Below are 11,177 nucleotides of genomic sequence, written 5' to 3'. Positions count from 1 at the left end.
TTCTAAACTTATCACATTTACATACATCAGTTATAAGTCTAACACAGAGTAGTTTAGTTTTTTGTTATAAACACTTCAATATTCCTCATTTTCAAGAAAAAAAGAAACAAATTAACCAAATACTGTAGATTTCTGGCCTTTCCTTGGCTGCACCAGGTCCTCCTGTTGGACCACCTGCTGTGTTTGATCTGGAAATAATTATATGGACATCTAGTTATTTATCTATGTATGAATATATGTATTTATTTATTTCATACTAAAGCCAAATCCAACAGTGTCTTACCTGTGTCCTGCTGACATTCTACAGCTGAATCTGTTCTGTGTCCTCAGTCTGAATCTGAACTCACTCTAACAGATGAACACTAGCTGTCCTTTGTCTTGTCCCATGTCTGTGTGTCTGTCTTCTTCTTGAATGTCCCCTAGAAATGTCTGTTTTCTCTTCCTCCTGTCTGTCATTGTCTCCATGTCGCTCTGTGCCCCCCCCACTACCCACTTCGTGTCGGACCCGACCCGATCCGTGTTTCCCGTGTTCCGTGTCCGTCTCCCTCACCTTCTGTTTCTCCGTTCCTGTCTCTAAATGGTTCTTCTGTAGCTCCATCATATACTGAATTGTCAGACTCTGTCTCCATAATCATCTTTAAGGCTTTTGAAACTGTGCGCGGTTCCTGCACAGTCTGCATTTCCTCATTCAGTGACTGCCGCTGGATGCGTTGCCATGGGATACGGAGACTCCAGTGCGAAAACATTAAACCCGGTCCGTCATTTTTCCGAACAAGCTGCTTAATTGTTGGTTTTTGGACTAAGGAAAGTAATTCACACGATCCGCAACAGCTTCAACTACAGTATAACAGTGAAAACACGGAGTGATGGAAAATCTTGTCGTTGGCGAAGAAAGAGTTAAGTTGTGGAAAAAATGCCATATTAATTTATTTTCTCTCCCTCCCTCCATGAGTCTATTACAGTGTGGCAACTCTACTGTACAATTTTGAAAACTGCACATTTCTTTCAGCTACAAACAATGCTTCATTTACGAGTCGGTAAATGCTGGTGAAATCAAGGCATTATTTTATCGGTTTTAATGATAGGCAAAAAAACTGATACCGATATTCACCGATATTACATTTTTATGCCAATATCGGGCCGATAATATCGGTGGGACGATATTATCGGACATCCCTAATTATTTGTCTTGTGTTTTCATTTTTCTTCATTTATGTTGAATTTTTTTTCCTGATCATTTTGAGTTTTTTTTTTTTTTTCTCTCTTCATTTTAAGTTCACTTTGGTAATTATTTTGATAATTTTTGTACATTTTGATGATTCATTTGTTATTTTTTTCTTGATTTAGTTGAATATTTTGTTGATGTTGATAATTTTGTTCATGTTGATGATTTTATATTTTCCCATGTTTATTCTTTTATTGGGGACCGAGCCCACGGGGAGAGGGCTTTTTAGCTTACTGGCTGATAGGCTGTAAGCTATTGTCATCATGCGGCCTCCAGTGGCATCGTCTGTCTGTCGTCCGTTACAAAAATTGCAGTCGTCTTCTTCTCTGAAACTACAATTCTGATTGACTTCAAACTTGGTATACAGCTTCTTTATGATGATGTCAACAAAAGTTAGTGAAATTATTTGGATCCAGCTCTGATTCTGGATTTGGTGTGACTTTGAAAAATTTCCCCATTATAAGAGATATGAAGTGCTGGTAAGCTACAGGGCCATTGGTCCTATTTTTATTTGCTATTATAGAGGGTATGCACATATGTCACTCCCCACCCCCACCCCCCCCGGGCCACGCCCCTCTAAATCAGAGTGAGTGTCAAAAACCAACCTGCTCAACATGATGGAGTACAGCAGTAAACACAGCGAGACCAGAAGAAATGTGAAATATGAAATTAAATGAAGGACAATTGGACTGGACATGGATCTGTACGAGCTACCAAAGAACAAGTGGTCCATGAACACTGACATGTGGCCCGAAATCACGTATCCGGACATCCAGGGTACCTATCATCCCTATTTTTACCTGAAACAAATATACATGGTTTCATCATCACTGACAACCAGGGTCCAAAACTAGGGCCCAGAACCAGCTGATCCAAAATGCATTTACAGCAGACCATGGACTGACCCCAGTGAATATATGCATGATCTACTGGGACTGAGGAGATTTACTGAGTCTAGTTCAGATCCAGTACTTCATCCAACACATATACTACTGCTGTGGACCAGCAGGGCACCACTGGATTCTGGGAAATTAGGAGATTTTTACCACCTGTTTTTAAATTAACACATTATTCTGGTAATATTATGGCTTTATTGTCAGAATATGACGACTTTAATCTCATAAACGAATTACATGAGTTTTTTTTTAATAACTACAACTTTATTCTCATAACATTGTGATTCTATTTGTATTCCACTGTATTCTCATAAAATTGCAGGTTTTATGTCGATATTTTATGACTTTATACTCGTAGTGACGAGTGTTTTTATTTTCTTCTGTGGTCCTAATACTCTGTTGTATCTTTATTCTCCAGTTCCCCGTATTTGAAAAACTAGGTTGGCCTCAGTTTCAGTTAGTTTACTAATCATGTAGGAGCACAAGGTTCAGAATCACAAAATGAAGACAAAAACCATGAAAGATCTGATCATGAAACCAAGAGCTGCACTAAGAAGTAATGTTGGCCAAAATAATACGTCATTTAAGGTCTGATTGGACCCAAAAATACAGCATAAATTAATGTTAGCTGACACCAAACAGGATCCACAGATCTAGGTTTGGTTTCCTGGATTTGTGGATCCATCTCCTTCTCTTTTCTTTGTCTTTCGGTGTCTGTAAAACGATAGCTCCCACTGCTTTAAGAACTTGTTCTTACAATCAATCTCACAACAGCTCTTCCTCATTTGTTTTTTATTAAATATTGTTCTTCAGTTTAGACAGTATTGAAGCCACCGCTATTTTACTCCCTCTTTCTGCCACTCAGTGAGCGGAACCGCGGTGACTTCTGCTAGCAGTGACATCACGTGCAGACCCTCTATACTAAGATGCAATAAACTGGAATTTGACCCCCTCAAAATGCTCAAAAACTCACCAAATTTGGCACGCATCACATCCAGCGAAAAATTTGAGAAACTGTTAAAATTAACCCCATAGGTGCCAAAATGAGCTCTTTAGCGCCCCCTAGATACACAAAAGCAGCCCTAGTGGCCAGCAGGAATGTCGTGGACACACGAAACCAGTGCCAAAAGTTTCATCTCATCAAGCCTGATAAATCACACACTGATACCCATGAGCTAACTCCAACAGGAAGTTTGCAATTTGCCTTTCAAAATAAAACATCAAAACAAAACTCGTCTGAGGCTGTTTTTCGCACTGGCTTCTAAATAGCACCAAAAGTTAGATAACACCACAAGATCTGGAGGACCAGGGATACAGGTATGCATTTCAAGTTGATGACTGCATGAATAAAAATGACTAAGGTTTGTCGCACTGCCTTTATACAGCGACAGCGTGGCAGCCATTGGCTCCTCCTGGTGCGGTCGGTACCTCACCGCCTTCTGCCGCCGGCCTCCCTTCATCCCGAGCTTCTCCACCTGCCGCCGCCGAGCCTTCTCCACCTTCAGCGGTGGCTCCTCCACCTGTGGCCCCATCCGTGGCCTTGGCACCCCGCCCGCTCTCTCCACCCGGGACCATCATCAACCCTGCAGCCGGTGCTGGTCGGACTGCTCATCGTTCCTCCACGGGCAGGGACCGCCGCAGGCTGCTGAAGGAGGCTTTCCTGTGGCATTCAGGGGAACATCACCGAGCCTCCTCCTCTGCCCACACCTGTCTGCCTATTCGAACCGGTCCGGACCCAGCGACAGCGGAGGGAATTGATCCCCCTCTGTCCACTCCGGGCAGGCAGGCAGTCCTCCTCCACCCGCATCTTCATCTCCACGACCCCTTTTCCCCCCAAACACGTTAATTATCAGTGACTCCATAACCAGGAACATCAGCTTCTTTAATGCGGTCACACATTGTCTTCCCGGTGCCACCGTCCCCATTGTCCTGGACAAACTCCTCTCCTTCTTGCCCTCACTGCCCAGTTCTATTCACAGAGTTGTGGTGCATGTGGGGATGAATGACAACCTGCCAGAAGTCAGAGTGTACCAAAAACAATTTTAACTTACTTTTTGATGTTTTAAAGGACTGTGGAATGACTGTTTTTATTTCTGGGCCAATACCAACTTTCGGTCGCGGAGCTGGTAATTTTAGCAGGCTTCTCAGCCTTCATACCTGGCTCCGGACCACCAGCAGGAAGCACAACTTTGGGTTTACTGACAATTTTAACTTGTTCTGGGAGCGCCCCGCATTTTTTGGCAGAGATGGTATCCATCCAAACAGACAAGGTACTCGAATGTTGACAAATAACCTTCAGTACACTTTGCAGCACTCACAGGTCTGACTATCTACACAGGAAACCCCACCACCCTCCTTTCTTCCCTCAGTAACTATTTCACCCCCTGGCCCCTATCACAGCTCCTCCCACCGACCCCTCCCAGTATCATACTCCCTCCAAGCAGAAATTCTTAAATCAACACCATCACCATCCCTCACCTCTGCACCCCACCCAGGACCCACGCACACTACATCACTTCCATCCGCTATACCCACCATCATCTCTGATCGAAAACAAACCACTCGTCCACCATCACATCCTTCTGCTGCCAACTCAAAGAACCTGATTTTAGTTCCTCGGCAACGCATTTTAGCATCCACACCATCTATTACTCCTGTACATTTTGGCCTTTTAAATATTAGATCTCTTAACAACAAAACCTTTTTATGTCATGATTTTATTACTTTTAATAAATTAGACCTTTTTATAATCACTGAGACCTGGCTTTCTGAAGGTGACTGCAGCCCCCTCATCGAAGCAACCCCCCCTGATTTTACTTTCCTTCATCTACCCCATCTGACAGGGAAGGGAGGGGGGGTTGCTGTTATTTTTAGAAAGGCTTTTAAATGCTCCCCCATCTCACTGAGTAATTTTACCTCATTTGAACATCTTGGTTTTACAATTGATTTTAAACACCCAGTTCTAATTTTAATCATCTACAGACCACCCAAGCCAAACAATGTTTTTATCCAAGAGTTTGCCGAGTTACTATCTGGTTTTATTTCAAGGTTTGATAGGATTCTTATTTTAGGTGATTTTAACATACACTATATTGCCAAAAGTATTTGCTCACCCATCCAAATAATCAGAATCAGGTGTTCCAATCACTTCCATGTCCACAGGTGTATTAAATCCAGCCTTAGGCATGCAGACTGCTTTTACAAACATTTGTGACAGAATGGGTCGCTCTCAGGAGCTCAGTGAATTCCAGCATGGAACTGTGATAGGATGCCACCTGTGCAACAAATCCAGTGGTGACATTTCCTGGCTCCTAAATATTCCACAGTCAACTGTCAGCTGGATTATAAGAAAGTGGAAGTGTTTGGGAACGACAGCAACTCAGCCACCAAGTGGTAGGCCACGTAAACTGACGGAGCGGGGTCAGCAGATGCTGAGGCGCATAGTGTGAAGAGGTCGCCAACTTTCTGCAGAGTCAATGGCTACAGACCTCCAAACTTCATGTGGCCTTCAGATTAGCTCCAGAACAGTGTGCACAGAGCTTCATGGAATGGGTTTCCGTGGCCGAGCAGCTGCATCCAAGCCATACATCACCAAGTGCAATGCAAAGCGCCGGATGCAGTGGTGTAAAGCACGCCGCCACTGGACTCTAGAGCAGTGGAGGCGGCTTCTCTGGGGTGACCAATCGCGCTTCTCCATCTGGCAATCTGATGGACGGGTCTGGGTTTGGCGGTCGCCAGGAGAACGATACTTGTGGGACCGCATTGTGCCAAGTGTAAAGTTTAGTGGAGGGGGGATTATGGTGTGGGGTTGTTTTTCAGGAGCTGGGCTTGGCCCCTTAGTTCCAGTGAAAGGAACTGGGAATGCTTCAGCAGACCAAGACATTTTGGACAATTCCATGCTCCCAACTTTGTGGGAACAGTTTGGAGCCGGCCTCTTCCTCTTCCAACATGACTGTGCACCAGTGCACAAAGCAAGGTCCATTTGGACATGGATGACAGAGTCTGGTGTGGATGAACTGGACTGGCCTGCACACAGTCCTGACCTCAACCCCATAGAACACCTTTGGATGAATTAGAGCGCAGACTGAGAGCCAGACCTTCTGTCCAACATCAGTGTGTGATCTCACAAATGCACTTCTGGAAGAATGGTCCAAAATTCCCATGAACACACTCCTAAACCTTGTGGACAGCCTTCCCAGAAGAGTTGAAGCTGTTATAGCTGCAAAGGGTGGACCCACATCATATTGAACCCCATAGACTAGGAATGGGATGTCACTGAAATTCATATGCGAGTCAAGGCAGGTGAGTGAATACTTTTGGCAATATAGTGTACATGTGTGCTGCCCTGCTCAGCCTCTTGTCTCTGATTTTATGGATGCACTGGAATCTTTTAATCTCACACAGATCATACAAGCACCCACACACTCAAAAGGTCACACACTTGACCTTGTAATTCATCTCGGTCTCAATCCTGACAATCTCGAGTTTAAGGATATCTGTGTGTCGGACCACAAAGCAATTTTATTTGTCATTTTATCCAAACCACCTTTTAACCACAATACACCCCTTCGTCGTCGTGCTTTTAACTCCATGTCCACCAGTCAGTTTTCTGAACTTTTTAACCCTGCTTTTTTAACTGCTTTTAATCCAAATTTTAACATAGAGGAGCTGGTATCCCATTTTAACCAAACCTGCCAGACTGTTCTGGACTCTGTTGCGCCATTCAGAATTAAAAAGTCCCAGAGTCCACCACAGCCCTGGCTAAATGAGTCCACTGCTAAACTGAAAAGAGACTGTAGGAGGAAAGAAAGAAAATGGAAGAAAACAGGCCTACATGTCTTTTTAGAAATCTGAAAAATTTCCACAAAAAACTATCAAAAAACAGTTAAGGAAGCTAGAGCGCGTTTTTACTCAAACTTAATTTTAGCAAATCGTTCTAACCCCAGAATTTTATATAAGGTCATAGATTCCATCACGACCCATTCCCCCTGTCATTTTATGGATGCCTCACAAGACATGTGTGAGGAGTTTTTAAAATTCTTTTTTAATAAAATCAAGGACATAAGGCAACGAATCACCCCCCCAGAGCGCGTTTTAGACACAGGTAGGGAAATTTGTAGCCATTTTAAAAATTTTGAACCGGTTTCACTGACATCTTTAACTGAAATAATTTTACATATGAAATCAGCTACATGCAGCCTTGATGCCATTCCCACTAAATTTCTTAAAGAGGTTTTAGACACAGTTGGACCCAGTATTTTATCAATTATTAACAACCCCTTAATTCAAGGCAGCGTCCCCTCTTCTTTTAAACATGCTGTGGTCCAATCCCTTTTAAAGAAACCAAACTTGGATCCCTCTGTTCTTAATAATTTTAGACCTATTTCTAAACTTGCGTTTTTATCTGAAGTTTTAGAGAAAGTAGTTTCAATCCAGCTTTTAGCTTTTATGTCCCATAACAACCTCTTTGAGAAATTTCAGTCTGGTTTTAGACCTTTACATAGCAGAGAAACAGCCCTCCTCAAGGTCACCAATGACCTTCTTTTAATAGCTGACAGAGGAGAGAGCGCTATTTTAATTCTTTTAGATCTCAGTGCCGCCTTTGACACTGTGGATCATGATATTTTAATTGATCGTCTTAGAACCTGGGTTGGCATCAGGGACACCGCTCTTATCTGGTTTTATTCTTATCTTTTAGATAGAACCTTTGCGGTCACCATAGGCAACCACACATCTACCAAAACCCAGATTGCCTGTGGTGTACCGCAGGGTTCAGTTTTAGGTCCAATTTTATTTTCTATTTATATGCTCCCACTTGGTGAGATTTTTAAGCGTCACAACATTTCCTTTCATTGCTACGCGGACGACACACAGATATACCTGCCCCTGAGACCGGATGACCCGAGAAGCCTAGCTGCTGTGTCTGACTGCCTTAATGATGTAAACCGTTGGATGGCCTAGAACTTCCTGCAATTAAACAACTCCAAATCAGAAGTCATACTGTTCGGTCCACCAAACTCCACCACTGCCGTAAAAAACTGCCTCGGTCCCCTCTCCTCAAATATTACACCAGTTGCCAGAAATCTTGGGGTAATATTTGACTCAGACCTCACATTCCAACCCCACATCAATAAAGTTATCTAGTCCTGTTTCTTACATCTACGAACCATTTCAAAAATCAAACCAATAGTCCCACACTGGAAACAGTTATACATTCATTCATATTCACAAGACTTGACTACTGTAATTCACTTCTGCCCGGCATCAATCAGAAATCTCTGTCCTGCCTCCAACTGGTCCAGAACGCAGCAGCTAGGCTTCTCACTGGTTTTAACAGGCGACATCATATAACCCCTATCCTCACATCCCTTCATTGGCTCCCTGTGTGTTTTAGAATTGATTTTAAGATTTTACTGATTACTTTTAAAGCCTGAATGGGTCTGGCCCCAAGTTATATAGATGACATGTTAGTTACCTACGAGCCAGCACGTAGCCTTAGATCCTCGGGGGGGCAGAGGGCTCCTGGCTGTTCCAAAGTCGAGGCTTAAATCTAAGGGTGACCGGGCCTTTTCCATCAGGGCCCCTCGACTTTGGAACGGCCTGCCCCAGGAGATAAGGCTTATGGAATCAGTAACATTTTTTAAATAAATTCTTAAAACACACTTTTATAGATTTGCTTTTATGTGATGTTTGTCCCTTTTCATTTTAATTTTAAATTTTTTTAGTTTTTTTTTATTTTAGTTTTTTTTTTATTTGAATCTTATCCTGTTTGATTGTTGGTTTATATTCTCATACATGATGTTGTTTTATCTCACGCCTTTATTTTTGCATTGATTTAACAGCATCATGTTATGTTATCCCTGCCCTCTTTATTCCGATTATTTAATTTATTTGAAGTGTCATGTTTCTGCATTGTGGTACACATCTCTCCTATTGTGTTGCTTCTGTTTTAGTGTTTTTACTTACATCTTGTATCCTGCTGTTGTGCCCTTTACTTGTTTGTCAAAAGCACTTTGTAAACTTTGTTTTTAAAAGGTGCTATATAAATAAAGCTATTATTATTATTATTATTTATGTGCAAAATAAAACATAAAAATAGCTGTGTTTTAAACAGGAATATACAAATTATGAACATGAACTATGAACTGAAGTAAGGATTTTGTGAGGATATTTACAAGCATGAATTGTACCAAAAAGTTAGAAATGATAAAATAATACTACAAATGAATTAAATGAAGCAATGAAGTGATCACTGTTTTGTGTATAACACAGCATGTAGGCATATTTTGGTGTTTTTTGATGCTTTTTTCTGATGCTGTTTTCACTCCACTTCCTAGATCTTCATCCATCTCACAGATACAGAATGTCTAAGAGCATCCTGGGTCAAGCCTCCCTGGAAAACAACGACTGCCCTCAAAGTAAATGTGTTTCCTTAGAGCACCAGAGTGGAGGGAAATTCACTCCAAGGGAATTCTGTCTGCAGCGCTAAATCATCATCAAAACATACTGTTGAGTCAGTCTTCTGTCATAAGGTCTTGTATACATGCATTTGTGTTTGACTCCAGTGGTGACAGAAAAACTGGAGTCCAGTGACTTTAAAGCTCCCACTATGAGCTGACCTGGATTTTAACAACAGCAATGACAAAATGAGATCTTTCTCACCTAATTCCTAATCCTTTCTCTCTTGTTTTGCTTTGTGTAGTGTGGCCAAATTAGATCGATGGCTTGGTTGGGGTCTCCAAAGTTCATCAGCTTCTTTGCCTGTGATGCCTGCCGTACATGGGCTTCCATCTGCCTTCACATAGTTCTGTGTTCATCTGCACAAGCATGTTTCCAGACATGAAACACTTTGAACAGCCAGTGTGCAGGGAGTCACCAGCGTTGTTGATGCAACATTTGAACACCATTGGGCTGTTAATTGCTGGCTCTATCTCACATGTTATGTCAAGATGACCATGGCGCTCTTTCCAGTAGCTCCTGACTTCAGTGTAATTGTGATTGATGGATAGACCTGGGCTCTTTTATAAATAAATATGCAAGGACTTTTGACTGCTTTCCAAATCTGCTCATTTATGACATGAGTCCAGGTGCCAGGCTTCAAATGGTATATTCTTTTTTTTTTAGTTTTAGAAAATTTGTCATACTCAGCCTTTTCTGGAATAAATTCACTCCATTTGTCAAAAGGGTTACTTTAATACATGAGCAATATTTTGTGAGCAATTTTTGAGTCAATATTCTGCTAACTTAGTTTTAAAACATTTCATTTACATTGGCCAGAAATCACATTTTGCAGAGGGTTGTAAATCCTATGCTGAGAAGCTAAAACTTGTAAAAAAAAAAAAAAAAAAAGTGTAATATTAGATGTGAAATTCCTGCAGCACTAACTTTTTTTCCACAGGTGTACTTCAGGTTCAAACCTGTCCACCCCCCACTAGTAGGAAAATTGTGAAGTCTCATGATGCTCCATTTACATAAATTGGGAACAAAACTACTGAACAAAACACTTACTTTGCATTGCTTTTTTATTGAAATTTCAAACATTGTTGACAGAACAACTTTACCAGGTAAACACGGAAGAGGCATCAAGAGGTTCTGATCAGGTAAGACCATCATGACAGCTGTGATTATCAGAGTAAGAACAATGGAGAATCCAGTGCAAATGTTGCTCCTGTAAAAATACATTAAAGACCATTTCGGGTGAATTTGTGTGTGTGTGTGTGTGTGTGTGTGTGGGGGGGGGGGGGGGGGGGGGGGGTTGCGTAACGTCATCGGCTGAAAATAAATGTAATATCTATAAAACTATAACAGCGCAAACGAAAGTTTAAACAGCACTAACTAGCACAAACAAACGCAAACATTTCCACTCAATTTAGAGGAAGTGGGGCTGCGTGACACCATCAGCTGAAAATAAATGTTGTAATATCTACAAAACCATAAAAGCACAGATGAAAATTGTAATTGCACAAACCAGCACTAATGAAGCACAAACAAATGCAACCATTTCCACTCAATTTAGAGGAAGTGGGGGAATGTGTGACGTCATTGGCTGAAAATAA

The sequence above is a fragment of the Sphaeramia orbicularis genome, chromosome 11 (assembly GCF_902148855.1).
Source record: "Sphaeramia orbicularis chromosome 11, fSphaOr1.1, whole genome shotgun sequence".
NCBI classification, from domain to species: domain Eukaryota; kingdom Metazoa; phylum Chordata; class Actinopteri; order Kurtiformes; family Apogonidae; genus Sphaeramia; species Sphaeramia orbicularis.
This window is presented reverse-complemented; position numbering follows the sequence as displayed.